Source organism: Tachyglossus aculeatus, chromosome 2, assembly GCF_015852505.1.
Source record: "Tachyglossus aculeatus isolate mTacAcu1 chromosome 2, mTacAcu1.pri, whole genome shotgun sequence".
Taxonomy (NCBI): Eukaryota; Metazoa; Chordata; class Mammalia; order Monotremata; family Tachyglossidae; genus Tachyglossus; species Tachyglossus aculeatus.
The window spans coordinates 78,136,712-78,149,232 of record NC_052067.1 but is presented as its reverse complement, the minus strand read 5'-3'; the positions used below and the strand labels follow the sequence as shown (position 1 = coordinate 78,149,232).

At 41.5% G+C, this 12,521-nt stretch overlaps 2 non-coding genes across 2 annotated transcripts; one reads left to right on the top strand and one right to left on the bottom strand.

The window, feature by feature from the left end:
* The first annotated feature begins 8,787 nt into the window (after window positions 1–8,787).
* LOC119924644 lies at window positions 8,788–8,925 on the top strand. Its single transcript, XR_005449346.1, has one exon. It is a non-coding gene; the product is annotated as a small nucleolar RNA SNORA7 (small nucleolar RNA).
* A 1,352-nt stretch (window positions 8,926–10,277) lies between these two features.
* Window positions 10,278–10,415, bottom strand: LOC119925033. The gene has a single exon (XR_005449706.1). It is a non-coding gene; the product is annotated as a small nucleolar RNA SNORA7 (small nucleolar RNA).
* Window positions 10,416–12,521: the final 2,106 nt, after the last annotated feature.

Genomic DNA, 12,521 nt, shown 5'->3' with positions numbered 1-12,521 from the left:
CAACTCCTTTAGGACAACAGAAGGCAGGCACTCAGAGAATCAGTTCAATCAATCAAATAAGCATCATGGCCTAGTGGAAAGAGCATGGTCCTAGGAGCTCATAGCCTAGTGGAAAGAGTTTTCACATTAGAATTTTCACATTAGAAGGAAAGTAACGTATAAAGCCCTCCCCTTTTCAACCCCATACAGCAGTGTCAATTATGGAGATGCCTAGCCAGTGAGGAAACAGACCAGGGAGGCATTCTCACTCCTGAAATGAGTCTGTCTTAATGGACACAAATAATTTTCAGAAAGGCTGACCTAAATAAATACAAAAAGGGTGGCCAGCCCTCACTTCACCAGGGAAGCATTTAAATAGCAAAATAAGTGAGATAAGGTTTTGGGTTTTTTTTAACAATTTTGATCAATTTGTTATTTCCAAATACATGATAGGATTATATGCCATCGAACTGTAAACTCATTACGGGTAGGGAAGGTGTCTGCTGATTCTGTTGTACTCTCCCAAGTGCTCAGTACGGCACACTGCACAATAAATACCATTGATTGACTGATTAATCAAAGCATCTGACATTTCTACAGTTTCAGACATTGTTATAACAACAATACAGTTGAACAAATGACTGTTGAATGATTTGCTTCAACCAAAGCCTTTAGAGCTCACTGGATAACTTTGTGTCCTTGTTTCGTAATGGGAGCATTTTTAGAGATGGCAAGAAAGGAGTTTTAATCTAGGTGATTGATAGCACCAAGTAAATATATCATCTAGTAGGTATATACTTTGGGGGCTATTAGTAGTAATAATAATTATAGTGATATGTGTTAAGTGCTTACTATATACCAAACACTACATTAAGCTCTGGGGTAATGATAATAATAATGATGGCACCCCACTGATTTGCTCAGGGTAAGAATGTAGCCATGTTGTTCAAAAGCGAGCATTATCCTGGGTTTCATAAACAGAAGGAAATAATCTCCCCGTTATACTCTGTGAAGTAATTGTTCTATTTTACTCAGCACTGATCAGACTCCTGTTCTAGAGTTTGGGCCCAGATCTTGGGTCTTTACCTAAAAAAAAAATTAAACCTCTAAAAGTCACAGAGGTGATTAAGGGGTTGAAAGTAAGACCCAGAGAAGATGAAAATAACTTGGATTGCTCAAGCCCAGAATAGAAGGCTGAGTTCCTCCTCAATAATGAGCTGTATGAATGTGAAGGATTTTCATATATATAGGAATGTCAGCTTTTATTTACCCTCGGGAGATTTTTAGAGTGTGGCAAAAGTGTGGTAATAGGTTCCAGACCAAACTGGAGTTCTTCCGAGCTGTACATGACAGCTCTGGGGCTGCTAAATTTCACTAGGATTATGTGATCTTGGCTCTACACAGATACCACATCCAGTTCCTCAGGGCATCTATAAGCAAAACCTATGGGCTCTATTCAACATCAAATGGCAGGAAAGGATAACAAACCACAGAGTCTTTTGAACACAGCAAGTGCTCAATAAATACAATTGGTTGATTGATGGGATCAATTACTGAGCACTTATTATACGCAGGGCACAGTATTAAGCGCTTGGCAGAGTACAATAAATCTGATAGACCATCCGCTTCTAGAATGTAAGCTCCTTGGGAGGGGTGAATGAAGCAGCGTGGCTTAGTGGAAAGAGAGTGGACTTGGGAGTCAGAGGTCATGGGTTCTAATCCCAGCTGTGCCACTGGTTAGCTGTGTGACTTTGCGCAAGTCACTTAATTTCTCTGTGCCTCATTACCTCATCTGTAAAATGGGGATTAAACCTTTAAGCCCCATGTGGGACAACCTGATTAACTTGTATCCCTCCCAGTGCTTAAGACAGTGCTTGGCAGATAGTAAAGTGCTTAACAAATACCATTATTATTACCAACTCTGTTATATTGTACTCTCCCAAGTGCTTAGTAGTGCAGTGAACTGCACAAAGTAAACAATACAATTGATTGATATATGATTTTAGACTGTGAGCCCACTGTTGGGTAGGGACTGTCTCTATATGTTGCCAACTTGTACTTCCGAAGCGCTTAGTACAGTGCTCTGCACACAGTAAGCGCTCAATAAATACGATTGATTGATTGATAGGCACAATTCCTGCCCTCATAGAGCTTAGTACTGAAGTTACGCTCACCTCATCATAGCTGCACTAGGTGGGACATGTAGGGCCATTTCGTGGCAGCAGAATACCAAACAACTCTGTGTATGCTAAGTGAAACTGGGTATCAAGAAGGACAGATGAAACATTTCAAGGATACGGTAAAACAAAGTCTTTGACAATGTTGTATTCCATTTGAAAACTGGGAGCCAATTGCTGCAGGCAGTCAGCTTAGCATCCTGTAGGCAGGCAAGGGAGGTGTTACTTTTGAGCAAAATTTAAAAAATGCTATGAGACAAGGAGGCAAAAAAGAAGGCAGCACCAGGTACTGCCAACAACAAATATGTCAGTTCCACAAGAGGTGGCTTAGAGAAGCAGCATGGCGTAGTGGATAGAGCATGGGCCTGGGAGCCGGAAGGTCATGGGTTAATCTCAGCTCTGCCACTTGTTTGCTGTGTGATCTTGGGCAAGTCACTTCACTTCTCTGTGCCTCAGTTACTTCATCTATAAAAAGATGATTAAGACTGTGAGCCCCACATGGGACAAACTAATTAGCTTGTGTCTACCCCAGTGCTTACAACAGTGCTTGGCAGATAGTAAGTGCTTAACAAATGCCATAATTATTATGATTATTTTGTGAATGCAGAGGGTGGTTGGGACCGTGGAACCCACGTGGGTCTTTTCAGCCACAGACAACCATAAGTAAATTTTACCATCCATGGCATCTTCTTTGAATATGAAGGACAGCTTTCTCTCTCTCTCCCCACTCCCCTCTCTCTCTATTTACACACTTACTTACACACACACAGACAGACACCCATGCCCTCACACTAAGTAATGAAATGAGGAAATGTAAAGTAACTGAAACCATCAACATAAATTATAAGGAATGTCCTAGCTAATAGGGTTATTTAACAACAGGTTTAAGAAAGAGTTGTGGATTCTTTCTCTGTAAAGGATAGATTTTCATGTTTCTGAGATGGTTTAAGTTGATTTCTAACCACATTAATGAGTCTCAAAATCCTTGTTTAGCTTTGTGATATCGGATTTATTGATGGTACTATACTATTATGTTAGTCAAAATATTTTCTTTTCAAATAGACTAAGTAACTTGCTCTCTAACTGATGTGTCTGTTCTGTTAGCCCTACTTTTCTTTTCCAAAATTTCCAGGAGGGCTGGCAGAAAACGTTTGGTGACCCTGGGTAGATTTTTGTTTTGTGACCCTGCAGATGAGGCAAGGGCAGGAGAGGCTGAAGGCACCTTCCCCTTCAGAAGTTCTGCTCCTTAAATCTCCCCGTTTCCCAGATTGAGTCAAGGGTTCCAGGGTCCATCTTCACTGGATCAGGGGAGAGAGGCAGAGAGATCTCCTGGAGATCTCTTCATTCCACAGATTAGGAATCCCTCAAAGGACTGGGTCTTTGTTTAACTCCCAGCTTTGTATTTTTCCCACCACTTAGCACAGTGCTTTTCAAGGGCTTAATAAGAACTATTATTATGATTATGATATTACTATTACGATATTCACCCCACCCTCAACTCCACAGCACTTATGTACATATCTTTAAATTATATATTATGAATAATATATTTGTATGTGGCCTAGTGGATAAAGCATGAGTCTGGGAGTCAGAATGACCTGGGTTCTAATTCTTACCCCCCACCTAATCTGCTGTGTGACCTTGGGCAAGTCACTTACCTGTTACCTCAGGTACCTCCTGTTACCTCATTTGTAAAACAGGGTTATGACTGTGAGCCCTATGTGGACATGGACAGTGTCCAACCTGATTAGGTTGCAGTTTACCCCACTGCTTATTCCAATGTATAGCTCAGAATGAGCACTTAACAAATACCATAAAAATATTTATTTATGTAAATGTCTGTCTCCCCCTCTAGACTGTAAGCTCACAGGGGGCAAGAAATGTGTCTGCCAAATCTGTTATATTGTAGTCTCCCAAGTACTTAGTAAGATGCTCTGCACGTAGTAAGTGCTCAATTAATACTATTGAATGACTATTCGAGCCTCTCCTGGTCACAGGCAGGGGCAGGCCCAGGGAACAGGACCTCGTCAAATTGGTGACCACAGATAACTTCCCCTTTTACCCACCCACTAAAGCTGTCTCTATTTATCATCTTTGTTTCTTGACTTTAGACATCAAAGAGGGTACCTACTTTGCATCTATATGCTTCAGTGGACACAGGGTAGCGCACATTTTCAGTTTCTGATTTTCAGTGAATAATCCTGTGTTCTAGAGTCATGAAAGAGTTGATTCCTATGAGTTAGATTTATGGCATGGTGGTGTAAGCATCCCTTAAGTAGCAAAGACATTTCTGTCTGGCCCATGCCAATAGATGGAGGTGCCCAAGACAGGGGGATGCCGCCCCTAACCCCTCCACCTCCCCAGTCCAGACTGTAAGCTTGTTGTGGGCAGGGAATGTGTCTATTATAGCATACTCTCCCAAGTGCTTAGTACAGTGCTCTGCATGCAGTAAGGACTCAATAAATATGATTGAATGAATGAATGGGGATGATGGGAATGGTGGTTCCCATGAACTGCTCACTCTGGGGATGATGCCACTAGTTTAGCACCCCAAGAATGGTAACTGTAGTTAGTCTTCCCCTCCCCTTGTGCTGGAAATGTGTTGCTGACTTGTACTTCCCAAGCGCTTAGTACAGTGCTCTGTACACAGTAAGCGCTCAATAAATACAATTGATTGATTGATTGGATTCACTTCTTGCCCTCTGCCTGCAGGTCGTGGCCCTACTCCTTGACCTAGCCAGGAGTCTTGTGGGTTCCCATTCCCATCCTTGGGTTACTGGGTGAGGTGGAACAGCTCTCAGCCCCACTCCAGTGCCCATGGGGGAATCTGGCCCTTTCACCTCTGGGAAGTTGCCCCATTCCTCTCCTTGCACTCTCCATCTGACCTCAACCATGTGCCATCCACCACCTTTGCCATTTGGCAAGTGCCCTGTGGGAGAGAGGGCTAGAGAGGGATAGTTTGCTGCTGGTGAAGGGGCTGGGTCCCCCACGGGTACTAGGGTGGGAGGCAAATTCAGCCCTGTGTTGGACACATTTGCACACTCCAACACCTGTGGGTGATTCTGACTGCTCTTTTGAGTGCCAGCAGTCGGAAAAACTAAGCAAATGCTGTGCATTAACAGAAAGGAGAACAGGGGTCAAGCTCTACCTTTTAAGTTTTCATCTAAAACCATGAAACACACAGTGTAAATCCTGTGTGCAATCCTGGTCAACTCATTTTAGGAAGGATATAAACGTAAGCCCAAAGAGAGACAGGGACTGAGTCCAACCTGATTATGCTGTACCTACCTCAGTGGCTAGTACAGTGCTTAGCACATAGTAGGAGTTTAACTAATATCCCAGTTCTTATAATAATAGAGCTGGAGAATGCACAGAGGTGGGCAATCAGGATGATTAGGGAAATGGGGAAGCTTCTAGAGGAGAATCAATTGAACATTTAAAACTCTTCAGTCTGGAAAGGCACAGGCTGAGAGGGGATAAGATTGACAAAAATCACAAGGGACAGGATAGGAATTGTGGTCCACCACATCCCACTACACCAGAAGGAGGAGGCACATATTGAAGTTTGTGTGTAATAGGCTCTTAACAAACAAAAGGAAACACTTGTTTACACAATGGGTAGTGAGTAGGTGGAAAGGTTACCATACGAAATTAGGCAGGGAGAAATGATTATTAGGTTTGAGAGGTTCAAACATGAAAGGCCCATAATGGGTGGCAGGAAAGTGAAGGGTGCCATGGTAGGTGGCACTTCCTTAAATACTGGTCATCATTCCTTGACATCAGTGAAGGAAGGAAAGCATCATGTCTGGGAAGCAACATGGGCTAGGGGAAAGAGCACAGGCCTGGGTTCTAATTCTGGTTCTGCCACTTGCCTGTTGTGTGACCTTGGGCAAACTATTTAATTTCTCTGTGCCTCAGTTTCCTCATTTGTGTATTGGGGATTAAATGCCTGTTCTCCCTCCTGCTTAGGCTGTGAGCCCCCTGTGGGACAGGGACTCTGCATGACCTGACTATCCTGTATCTATCCTAGCTCTTAGTTCATTCATTCATTCATTCAATCATATTTATAGAGTACTTACTGTGTGAAGAGCACTGTACTAAGTGCTTTGTAAGTACAAGTCGGCAACATATAGAGACGGTCCCTACCCAACAATGGGCTCACAGTCTAGAAGGAGGAGACAGACAACAAAACAAAACACGTAGACAGGAGTCAAAGTCGTCAGAACAAATAGAATTATAGCTATATGCACATCATTACCAAAATAAATAGAATAGTAAATATGTACAAGTAAAATCGATGCTCTGCTTATAGTAAGTGCTTAACAAATTCCCTATTATCATTATTATTCAGCTCCTTCAGTCATCCTATTACATTGTTTGAGACAAACAGGATGAACTGTTGTTCTGAGCCAGGAATGGCCTTGCTTATATTCTTAATACCCAGAACACTTACCTCCTCCCTATCTCTCCTGCTTGTCAATCAATCATAGCATTGACTGATACGAATCCTTAAACACTCTTGCTTCCGTTATCTGTTATTCATCTTAATGCATTTTAACCACCCCCCTCATCCTCCACTAGCTTGCAAGCTACTTGAGGGCAGGGATTATATCTACCAACTCTCCCAAGTGCTTTACATGCTCTGTACACAGTAAGTACTCAGTATGAATTGGTAGATACAATCTCTGCCCTCAAGTAGCTTGCTAGTTAGTGGGAGTTTAAAATACATTAAAATGAATAACGGATGAGGTTGGTGATGATGATGATGATGATGGTACTTGGTAAGCACTTACTACATGCCAGGCACAGCATTCATTCATTCAATCATATTTATTGAGCCCTTACTGTGTGCAGAGCACTGCACTAAGCACTTAGCACTAAGCGCTGGGGTGGATACGAGCAAATCGAGTTGGACACAGTTCCTGTACCACTGTATTAGTATCGGTCTCCCCGCCCCCCCCTCCCCAGACTGTGAGCTCATTGTGGTCAGGGATTGTCACTCTTTATTATTATATTATACTTTCCCAAGCTCTTAGTACACAGTACTCTGCACACGGTAAGCACTTAATACAATTAAATGAATATCACGTGGGTTTCACAGTTTCAATCTCCATTTTACAGATGAGGTAACAAGCACAGAGAAGTGAAGTGACTTACCCAAGGTCACACAGCAGACAAGCAGCGGAGCCAGGATTAGAACCCATGACCTTTCGACTCCCAGGCTTGTGTTCTATCCAATAAGACATGCTGCTTCTCAAATGCCAAGTGCATAGGCAGTATAGAAAGGAGAGAGAATGTGATGGGAAGATGATGGGTTTTTCCAGGTTGGTCTTCTGGAAGAGATATGATTTTAGTAGGGAGTTTGAAGATGGGGAGAGTGATTGTCCATCAGGTATGAAGGGTACTGGGGTTCCATATAGGAGGGAGGATGGGAGCAAGAGGTTGGTGAGAGAGATGAGATCAAGGTACAGTAAGTAAGTTGGTGTCAGAATTGTAGTGGGAGATTAAAATCTATTTGTCATAACTTTTCACAAAATGAGGTCCAAAATTAAGAGTCTATCAATAATCGTATAGTATGGTTCTATAAGAGGATTGAAAACTAGGTTGGCTCAAAAAAACCTTTATTTTTGTTGGCATTTATTATATAACATCACATTTGCATACTTGGTAAATGTATGAATGAAATACAGGTATATATTATTGGCTAGTCATACCTTGCCCAGTGAGCACTCTTTGATACATACAGTGATGAAGAAAAAAATTTGGCATAAAATTCAATCAAACAGAATACTTGTATTGATCCTGGGGAAAGTAAGAGGGTCTGAGATTCTGTTTAAATAGAATATATGACTAAAAATGTGAACAGCAGAGATGGTTATTCAGACAAGGGAATTTGAGACTCTGCAAGTGAACAAAATCAATAATACAAGAAAAATAACCTATATTTGGATTAATAAATTTATGTGGACCACATTTTTTATCCCATATACTTCATCTAACACTGAAGAAAAACTGGTTTATAAAGAGATTCAGGGAGAATAAGAAATAGAACAGAGTACGGATCTAGCAATAATGAATGGCTAGAGTATTACAAGGATGAAAATACATTGTAAGATTAGGGTTGCTCAGTTCTGCAATAACATGACAGAAGCAACGTGGCCTAGTGGAAAAAGTCTGGGAGTCAGAGGACTTGGGTTCTAGTCCTGGCTCTACCATTTGTCTGCTGGGTGACCTTGGACAGTCACTTAACTTCTTTCTTCCTCAGTTACCTCATCTGTAAAATGGAGATTAAGACTGCAAGTCTCATGTGGGACATGGATTCTTTCTAACCTGATTAACTTGTATCTACCCCAACACTCAGTACATGCCTGGCACAGAGTAAGCAATTAGCAAATACTATTTTAAAAAACAGCAAGAAAGTGTATTTTCACTGTGCATTGTGTTTAGAGTGCTAACTAATCTGTGAATGTTGTTTTGGACACTGGACACATGATGTTGGGAGAAACAGTTGGGTGCATGCACGAGGTATTGAAATGGTGAGTACTTCAGCATGAGTTTTCCTTAAAACTGGAGGTTCTGAAAGTAAGCAATCCCAGGCTGTGGAAGATTTGGCTGTATGTATGGGAAGATTCTCCTCTCAGAATCACACCTAGAGAGTTTCCAGGACTCTACCAATCTTGACTATGGGAGGCAGAGTCAAACAGAGGCCTACCCATTCCATTCCTAGCTTGGACAGTGGCTAGCGAGTGGAAAGCAATCTGCTGCAGAGTCAAAATTCACCCAAGATGGGCAGCAGCAGCATGGGAGAGAGTCGAGGGTGGGTACTCAAGTTTACTACGCGGAAGGAGGCAATGGTAAACCACTTCCATGTTTTTACCAAGAAAACTATATGGATCCACTACAAAAACAATTGCAGATGGAGGTGGGACGTTCAGGGAGAGATGTGTCCATGGAGTCGCTTTGGGTCAGAGATGACTCGACAACATGAGACAAGACAAGGGAAGATTGATACAAATGGAAAGCCACAATAATAATAATAATGATGGCATTTATTAAGGCAGTGCAAAGCACTGTTCTAAGCACTGGGGTGGTTACAAGGTGATCAGGTTGTCCCACAGGGGGCTCACAGTCTTAATCCCCATTTTACAGAAGAGGTAACTGAGGCACAGAGAAGTTAAGTGACTTGCCCAAAGTCACACAGCTTACAATTGGTGGAGCTGGGATTTGAACCCATGACCTCTGACTCCAAAGCCCGGGCTCTTTCCACTGAGCCATGCTGTTTCTCTAAAAGAAGTGTTCTTGACTGTGAGCCCCATGTGAGACAGGGACTCTATCTGGCCCTGTATCTACCCCAGTGCTGAGAACAGAGCTTTACTATATTGTACTCTGTCAAGTGCTTAGTACAGTGCTTTGCACACAGTAGGCACTCAATAAATGCAATCAAATGAATGAATGAACACATAGTAAACACTTAACAAATACCAGAAAAAAAAATAGTGTCAGCTTGGTGACCAGGAGGGGCAACAAGTATAAAACTGGAAAATATCTGGGCTACTTAATCAATCATATTTACTGATCTCTTACTATGTGCACAGCACTGTTCCAAGCATTTGGGAGAGTACAATATAACAGAGTTGGTAGACACATTCCCTTCCCACACTGAGATTACAGTGTAGAGGGGGATACAGACATTAATATGAATAAATAAATTACGTGTATGTGCCTAAGAGTCAATCAATGATATTGATTTGTGTGCTTACTGTGTGAAGAACACTGAACTAAGAGCTTGGGAATGTCCAATACGATAGAGTTGATTAAACATCCTAAGAAAGAATTGGGAAGGCAGTTAGGGGTAGGGGTTAAGAGAGAGGTTAAGACATGCCAGCTCAGTGCTTGTCTTGTCTTATTCTGTCGAATCATCTCCAACCCATCGCGATGACATGGACACATTTCTTCCAGAGATCCCCACCTCCATCTGCAATCATTCTGGCAGAGTATCCATAGAGTTTTCTTGGTAAAAATACAGAATTGGTTTATCATTGTCTCCTTCCGCACAGTAAACCTGAGTCTCTGCCCTCTACTCTCTCCCATGCTGCTGCTGCCCAGCACGGGTGAGTTTTGCCTTGTAGCAGATTGCCTTCCACTTGCTAGCCACTGCCCAAGCTAGGAATGGAATGGGTATGCTTCTGCTTGACTCTCCCTCCCATAGTTGAGACTGGTAGAGTATTGGAAACTCTCTAGGTGTGACCCTGAGAGGGGAGGTAGGGATCTAGCCCCTGAAAATCCAATCTCCTGAGGAAGGACTGTTTATTTACCAGATAAGCAGAACACCTTGCTGCTTGTCTGATCTATATTGTCCAAGAGAACTCAACTTAAGCTTCAGGGAGATCTTAGGGAGAAGCTTTAAGGGGAGATGGTTACAGCATGAATACATCAGCCTGCTTCCTACCATGAGGAGTTCTCAGTGTATTCTGATCCTTGGAAACTCCTGCTGGAACTTACCCAGAAGGAATCAGTTGGCCAGATTGTTCTTATATCAGGGATATCAGATATGGTGGTTCAATACTTCCTTCCTTCATTCATCTAGTAGTATTTATTGAACAAATACTGGATGCAGTGCACTGTACTATATACTTTGGAAGATATACCAAAAGTAAAGCAAAATTCCCTTCCCTTGAGCTTTCCATTTGGTAAAGTGCCACAATGATTTGATTAAATTAGTATTCATATTATTGGACTATCTAGTGATTTTGTATAATTCATCTGGTTCTCTATCCATTAAAATTTAAGTCTCAGTTTTTAAGATGTATTTAATTCTCAATTTATATTTTTACATGCTGCCATTTAAAGATATTGTCCAATGAAGTGCATGTATTTTGATATTCGGACTATGTATACATTTATGTCACATGTGGGTATATGTTTTATGGTAACTTAATCCCTAATAATAGAGAAGAAAAAATGAACTTTCTTCCATGTGAAAATCAAGAGTCCCTCATTTCAGATCATATAACACAGATTTCCTGTCTCTAGCAGTGATCTCTAAAGTGTAGAGATATTATGATCTGTCTTCCAATAACATTTCATGACCTGAAGGGTTTCTTTAACAACTAAGATCTGCTAGCTTCCTTCTTCTTTAATTTCTATACCCTGGATGCCAATGACAAAGTTAATAACACAGCTAAATTAGCAGATTCTGTACAAGTCTAAAGGGAACAGAAGAAGCTATTTTAAGAGAATCATTCAATTCTAAATCTGTGTCTGAAGAAATGTCATATACACGGTTTTGACTGGGAAGCTGTTCTGAGAACGTAGAGGTATTCCCCGTGGTTTTGATATCGTTAGTCCCGAACAGTTTCAATTTAATCTCAGAAAGTCTCAGGCCTTTTGAAATCTTAACAGCAAGAAAATCAATTATCAGGCTTTCAGTTTTCTCCAGGCAATTTTCACCATTTCAGCTTGCCCAAGAGATAAACTGTCTATAATTTTGTTGTGCTGAAGAATTTGGCAAGATGGTTAATAGTCTCACTAAAGGTAAAGGACTCCCTTAGGTAGGATATGCATACAGGAAGTCATGTCTGAATCTTCCCAGTTATTGTGAAGAACCTTTGTTCCTGAAAAGACCTACAGGGACTTTGTTGGGAAGAAAGGGTTTATGAATATCCTTAAACCTAGAGCAGATTTATCAAAACTCCGTATTTCATTTAAGCCTTTGCCAGAAGTGTCTTCTCATCTTCTATCAAATGGGCCTCTCCCTAGGCTTCTGTGTCTTCAGAAAAGCACACTGAAGGATCATCGTGTGCTTCTCTTACTGCGGCTGTAATAAAGTCTGTCTCAAAAGAAAAAAAAATATTCCTATTGATTTTACAATCTAAAGGTTATAACATGCAGGTAAGGGGGAGGCTTTAGAAATAGATGCTCTCAAAAAGAACAGGGAATAGAGAAGATATAGAGTAAAATAAGTAGTATGGCTTGAAGAGATGAGTCAAAGTGTCAAAAGAGTAGAAACAAATCAAAGTGGGTCCATGGATCATCAGAAACTATAAAATGTAATAGGAACAGGCTGCAGGGGAAAATAAGGCTAGGCATCCAGAAATACTCTTAATAGTGAGCTCTGCTGGCCTCCAATAGAAGTGTTTGGGGCGTATGTGGGGAGGTGAGGTGGTTGGTGGTTGGAATGAGTGGTGTGTAATATCTGTCCTTTGTATGTGAGAAGAGTAGGACACATTTTCTTGTCCCTTACCCAATTGAGGTGAATTCCTGAATCTGTCCCTCAGGCACCCAGGGTCTTGTCGCCATATCCTTAAGTGCCTCCTGAATGCAAAGCACTGTACTAAACTCTGGGAAAAAATACACAGATGAAAA